This window comes from Salvelinus fontinalis, chromosome 32, assembly GCF_029448725.1.
Source record: "Salvelinus fontinalis isolate EN_2023a chromosome 32, ASM2944872v1, whole genome shotgun sequence".
NCBI lineage: Eukaryota > Metazoa > Chordata > Actinopteri > Salmoniformes > Salmonidae > Salvelinus > Salvelinus fontinalis.
The window spans coordinates 43929126-43936387 of record NC_074696.1 but is presented as its reverse complement, the minus strand read 5'-3'; the positions used below and the strand labels follow the sequence as shown (position 1 = coordinate 43936387).

General features: G+C 40.7%; 1 long non-coding RNA gene across 1 annotated transcript; it reads left to right on the top strand.

Moving 5' to 3' along the window:
* The first annotated feature begins 1225 nt into the window (after window positions 1-1225).
* Window positions 1226-3313, top strand: LOC129831423 (uncharacterized). Its single transcript, XR_008755716.1, has 3 exons — window positions 1226-1863; window positions 1960-2029; window positions 2525-3313. It is a non-coding gene; the product is annotated as an uncharacterized LOC129831423 (long non-coding RNA).
* Window positions 3314-7262: the final 3949 nt, after the last annotated feature.

Genomic DNA, 7262 nt, shown 5'->3' with positions numbered 1-7262 from the left:
ACCTTTTCGCATATCCCCTGCCGTCATCGCTGCTTGATATTTTCCATCTCTCTGGATTGAAGGACGAACTTCTTTTCACTCGAGCCACAAATGCGCTACGGAAGTTTGTTCTGCTCCCGTGCAAAGAGGGCTTTGCTGGGATGCCATTACTCCATTTGTAGGATGCAAAGCACACATTTTTAAAAATATTTTACGTTATCTCTTTTCAAGGTAAATGATCAGTAAAAGACATTACGGAAACGTTATTATTTACTTGAAAGGATTTTCTTAAACTCCTACAATTATATGTTATTATTGTGAAATGTTTGAGTAAACTAATCTACAGTTGAAGTCGGAAGTTTACATACACTTAGGTTGGAGTCATTAAAACTCGTTTTTCAACCACTCCACAAATTTCTTGTTAACAGACTATAGTTTTGGCAAGTTGGTTAGGACATCTACTTTGTGCATGACACAAGTCATTTTTCCAACAATTGTTTACAGACAGATTATTTCACTTATAATTCACTGTATCACAATTCATGTGGGTCAGAAGTTTACATACACAAAGTTGACTGTGCCTTTAAACAGCTTGGAGAATTCCAGAAAATGATGTCATGGCTTTAGAAACTTCTGACAGGCTAATTGACATAATTTGAGTCAATTGGAGGTGTACCTGTGGATGTATTTCAAGGCCTACCTTCAAACTCAGTGCCTCTTTGCTTGACATCATGGGAAAATCAAAAGAAATCAGCCAAGACCTCAGAAAAAAATTGTAGCCCTCCACAAGTCTGGTTCATCCTTGGGAGCAATTTCCAAACGTCTGAACGTACCACGTTCATCTGTACAAACAGTAGTACGCAAGTATAAACACCATGGGACCACGCAGCCGTCATATCGCTCAGGAAGGAGACGTGTTCTGTCTCCTAGAGAGGAACGTACTTTGGTGTGAAAAGTGCAAATCAATCCCAAAACAACAGCAAAGGACCTTGTGAAGATGCTGGAGGAAACGGGTACAAAAGTATCTATATCCACAGTAAAACGAGTCCTATATTGACATAACCTGAAAGGCCGCTCAGCAAGGAAGAAGCCACTGCTCCAAAACCACCATAAGAAAAGCCAGACTACGGGACGCAACTGCACATGGGGACAAAGATCGTACTTTTTGGAGAAATGTCCTCTGGTTTGATGAAACAGAAATAGAACTGTTTGGCCATAATGACCATCGTTATGTTTGGAGGAAAAAGGGTGACGCTTGCAAGCCGAAGAACACCATCCCAACCGTCAAGCACGGGGTTGGCAGCATCATGTTGTCGGGGTGCTTTGCTGCAGGAGGGACTGGTGCACTTCACAAAATAGATGGCATCATGAGGCAGGAAAATTATGTGGATATATTGAAGCAACATCTCAAGACATCAGTCAGGAAGTTAAACAATTTAAAAGGCAATGCTACCAAATACTAATTGAGTGTATGTAAACTTCTGACCCACTGGGAATGCGATAAAAGAAAGAAAAGCTGAAATAAATCATTCTCTCTACTATTATTCTGACATTTCACATTCTTAAAATAAAGTGGTGATCCTAACTGACAGGGAATTTTTACTATGATTAAATGTCAGGAATTGTGAAAAACTGAGTATGAATGTATTTGTCTAAGGTGTATGTAAACTTCCGACTTCAACTGTAATTGAGTGCCCTTATTTGCTTTTTTGTTCACAGTACCATGTTTGATGTGGTTAATTTCCCGAATGAAGATGACAGTTTAGCTGTGTTATTGGCCTCCATACAAGAGCCAAGAGAGGTTAAGGAAGGCAGTGATGTCGCAGGAACGGCCAGACATTGATACATGGGAGGTGTATTCAATGAAATTACTGGAGACAAGGAGTGAGTACTTTAATTACTGAATATTAAGATACTAAATGTCTCGTTTGCAGACATTTACAGATGAACTGATAAGCTCCTGTTTCGTGATGTTTTCAGATTCATATGAGAAAGCCCATGACTGCTCAAGCCTGGAAACAGAGCCAGTGTCTCACCAAAGAAAGAGAAAGTAAGATTTAGTGTTTGAAATAAAAGGAATGTAAACACTACACTACTGCTCTGAAAACGCAATGTTTGCTGTCTTTCTCAGGCGAAATCCTAAATTTGATCAGACCGACTCTGAGGAGTCTAACGCGGCTCATAACCAACCCCCACCACCGCCAAAGACCCCCAAATTCACCCCAAAAAAGGTTGATTCCACACACAAAAAAAGTTGATGCAAGATTTCATTTCTTGGCAATGAATTGTTCATACAAAGTATTAGTCTAATTTTCACAACCTGCATTTAATTTGCACAATTTGCAACAGTGTCTTCTAGACCATCTTTGTGACTCTGCTGGGGGCAAATGCCTATTATGTACTGAATGTATTGAGGTATATTACATAACATTATGCCTCAGAACTAATTATGTTACAATGTGTTTTTGGAAGGAATGCTGAAATAGTTTGGCTGTGAACTCCGATGTATAGGACAAATAACTATGCTTAACTTTGATCTGAACAGGTCCTCAGTCCTCTTCGTCACAGGGTCCAGCTGCTCAACAGCATGAAGCTACCTGATCTTGCCCATCATATTATCTGAGGTGTAAAGGGAGACTCTGTTTATCTCTGAACTCTGTTTATCATGCATCCTTGCTCTTTATTACAAATGCCAAGTCACTCACCCACCATTGCACCTTGTACCAAATGGTAGGTTGGACCTCACTTTATATGCGCAGAAAAGATACATTTGTATGTGTTCATCTACAAAGCCCTTTTGTGTAAATTCCCTCTGTAGTCTGGTCGCCTTCACCACCAGCAGTTACTAGGTGATTGCTACTTAAAGTCCCCAGGACATTCACAGTATTAGGCAAGACTGCCTTCTTTTCTTGTGCACCAGAGGCATGGAATAGTCTACAATCCATGCTTCATCTAGATATGTTAGTGCCACTGAATTAATTTAAAATATTGATGGGAGACTTTGTTACGGAGGAGTGTAAATGCTTTTTTAGGCTTGATCATGTTGTGTTGTATTGTTGTATGTTTTAATTCTGTAATGTATTGATTGTTGTTGCCTTCTTGGCCAGGTCTCCCTTGAAAAAGAGATTCTGGGTCTCAACGGGCTTTTCCTGGTTAAATAAAGGTTAAATAAAATAAATAAAAATGTTAATCTTTAAAAATAAAATGAAAACACATCTTCTGTCAGCAAGTTACCACGGGTGTGTTTCACAATAATTATTACTTTCATGCAACAATTATCAACACAAACCATTTGTTAGATTTTTTTTTTTAATGTACAAGCAGGATATAGAAATACCGGAGAAATGTGACACAAAATGTAACGTTAATGGATAGCGTTTGTTACCTTTGTTATCAAGTAGTCGAAAGCGAATCCTTGCAATCAAAACGTTGTCCAACTGGGAAAGTTCACCGCTGGCTAGCCATGAACACACTTGTCTTGTTCACTCCATGTGTTCACTTGTGAAACACGTCAGTTGATTGATTAAGATTGCATGCGCTTCATTCCTCCAGCATTAGCTAACTTCCAAATTGCTATTTTAGCACTGGTAATGTTGTTGCAGTTTGCAGTTTGTGGGAAACGTTGAGGCAAAGGGCGCTTCCCTTTGCCCTTGCGAAAGTGGTTTCCCTTTGGGAATATCTAGCCAAGTCACTGTATCTGGGGACTTTTCCCCAGTTGAGATGTGGGCGCTACTTACTTTAACTGAAATTCTACATTTTGTGTATTGTGCTCAATTTGCAACAGAATCATCAAGAACCTGTTCCCATGCCTCTTCGTCAGAAGATTTTCTTTTTTTGATTAAACCTGGCGACCGTTTTGAATCTGAAACGTGTTTAAATAGTTCCTGACCTTGTTCGTTCATAAAGAACAGATATTGATGAGAATTGTTCCGTGGTTTCCGGAGCGATAAGAAAGAAACCCTCTACAAAAGTGGCAACAGGGGAACCTCCAAGAAGCGGTGGCAACATTTCTGAAGGGAGCTATAATGTGAGTCATCAATGATATGCGGGATTTGTCTTGAACATCTCTTCTCTGTTCGCCTGATATGTCAAGGAAATCACATATCTCTAGTAACTTGTCTTTAGTCAGGGTGTGCAATTCTCCTACTACCTCTTCCTGTAGTTCTTCCAAGGCGGTTGTCATGTTGACAGAACAGGAGGTACTTTTACTGTGCAGGAGTTGACTCTGAATTAGATGGTCCTTACTGTCTCTGATGGTCGATCAATGGCCTCAGTTGACACGTACTTAACCACCAACTTCCAGCTCTCCTCGAACAGCAACACTTTCCTCACTGCAGCCTGCCTGAGTTATGATGTGGGGATTTAGCTGGCTCGGAATTCAGCGACCAGGATGTGGAAACTGGACATCTGAGCAGCTATCTCAGCGGAGCCTCCAAAAATGTTACACCCCTGAAAAAGGGTAGAAAGAATCACGAGAGCGTGATACGGAATGTTTACTCATGGAACGTTTAGTGCAATCGTTTTACAAAAGTAACACATTTTACAGAATAACAGATCTACAGGAAATAGAGTTTTGTAGGGTACAAGGCTTATTCAAATCATAACAGTATACACTGTACATCACTGAAACAAATACTATTTTCAATATAACTGTCAAGCAAAGCTTTAACTCAGTAAACCAAAACACAATTTATCAACAGGCAATAAAGTGTTTGAAAAACCATTACACAAATATCACCGCAAAATATCTTATTAACAATGCACAGGTTCATTCACAATCGACATAAAATGGCAGCTACGTAGCAGTACCTAGCAGTGCGTAGCTAGCTGCAACCGAGCACGGCTCATATTACTCTGCAAACTTAACTAACTTCCTCAATATGTTACTAAAACAAACCTTAAACACTCTTGACATGTTAGCAAGTTATTACATTTAAATTACTCTTTTTAATCATCAATAACGTACCTGAAAAAGGGTAGAAAGAATCACGAGAGCGTGATACGGAATGTTTACTCATGGAACGTTTAGTGCAATGAGAAAAAAGACCGCGAATTCTCCATGAACTTGAGTGGAGACCAGAGCAATCGATCTCAGGCTCATAGATTAAGAGCATTTAGTAGATCACAGATTAACACTTTTATCCACGACAACATAAAGTAATCAACATAACGTTTACGCATTCCTCTCACAATTCGTACCCTTTGTATGCTTGACGGATTTTAACAGAATTATATAAATGTTATCAATCTATCAACTAATACTGAATGCATGATCTTCTTAACCTTAAATGTTTTAAGATCCTCACATACTATGAATTTACTAATACTTTTTAATGTATAACAGGCTATTAGTATTTCCTTTAACCTGTCACACTGACAGAGAAGGGGGTGGGAAAGAAAGACAGGCCAATTGAAGATGCTGAAGAAACAATGTGTGTGTCTATGTATATTGTATTGTATCGTAGGCGCACCCGATCGGTCTGGTCAGCATGTAAGGGCTTTATAAAATCATTTTGATTAATAATTGATTGATTGAATGCAAGTGCTATACAGCTTTATGATGATACTGTATATGTGTGTTTGTGTGTCATGATATTTGATTGATCGCTTGAAAGTGCTGTATAGCATCATGATTTAGTTTATTAGGATTCCCATTAGCTATTGCACATGCAGCAACTACTCTTCCCGTCTCTGGCCATCTTCTCCACCGTGCCTCAGCTCTGCTGATGTTGTTGAAGTTCGATCTCTATTGTTCTCCGTCACGTTGTCTTGGGCCACCCCCTCTTACATCTGCCCTCTGGAGTCCAATGGGCAACTATTCTTGGGATAGAGTCCGTACTTTGTCTCAGGACGTGTCCAATCCAGCGGCGTCTCTTTAGTGTGGCATCCATCCCGCTTCATTTGTCAAAGGAGATTGGTGTTTGATATTGCATTTTCCAGAAGATTCTCCAGAGACAAGTTGTTTGGAAGGTAGATCATTTTTTTCAGGTCTGCTTGTCATTTCCAATCATTCTGAACCATAAAGGTATATATAGAGTTTTCTATTTGTGCTATATTGTCTGGATTTCCAGACTTTGTTGAACTTTGTAAAGATTGCTCTATCATTATTGATTCTGGTGCAGATGTCTCCTGGTGCCTCCATCATGGCATATGGTGCTCCCAAGGTGTAATGAAGCGAGGTTGAGACAGAGCTGGTTTCAAGCGCAGGGCACAGCAGGTGTTTATTGCTAAGGACCACAGGAGGAGGCAGGTGGCTGGGTCCAGGGACGGGCAGAAGGTCATACACAGGGGGTCCAAAAGGGCAACAGTACAGGCAGGGAGAAGGCTAGTAACGTAGACCGGGAGATCAGGCAATAGGTAGATAACAGGAAATCCGATAGGCTAAAGTACAGGCAGGGAATAGGCAAAAGGCGTCGTTAGTGAGGCAGGCAAAACTATCATACACGGGAGGAGTAAATCACGGGGGAAAACAGAGCTCTAAAAGTTGTGTGTCACAAAACCAACAATACCTCACAGTGATGCAAAGAACTGAACTAAATAGTGTGTGATAATGACTTACAGGTGTGTGAACAGGTGATTAGAATTCAGGTGATTGGGATCTGGAGATTGAGCTGGAAAGTGAGCTGCGTTCAGGGGATCTACGTGTTTGAGGTTAGGAGCAGACGTTACACAAGGTAAGTAAAACTGTAGGTTAACTCCAGGTCCTGTTCCTTGATTTTGACTGCTTTTGCTATGTTGGTGGGCATGACCGTTGTCTTGCTGCAGTTGATAACCAGGCTGACTTGCTGGCCAAAGGACTGGACTCCTTTGTCTTCTAGATGTGTGTGTGTGTGTGTGTGTGTGTGTGTGTGTGTGTGTGTGTGTGTGTGTGTGTGTGTGTGTGTGTGTGTGTGTGTGTGTGTGTGTGTGTGTGTGTGTGTGTGTGTGTGTGTGTGTGTGTGTGTGTGTGTGTGATAAAAGAGCCAGGTCATCTGCAAAGTCAAGTTCTTCTAGAGTAGAATATAAGGTCCATTGTTTTCCTCTTGCCTGATCTTCTGTTTGTCGCATGACCCAGTCTATTGCCAGGTTGAAGAGTAAGGTTGACATCACACAACATTGACGAACTCCAGACTTCACAGCAAAGCTCATGATGCTCGTTCCCACAATGCATGAAAAGTTGCTATAGAACTGTTTTATGATGCCAACAACATGGGTGGGGATTCCATCAATTCTTCAGATCCTCCATAGGCTTCCGCGGTGAATGCTTCAAAAACCTTCTGGAAGTCAATAAAGTGGATGTAGAG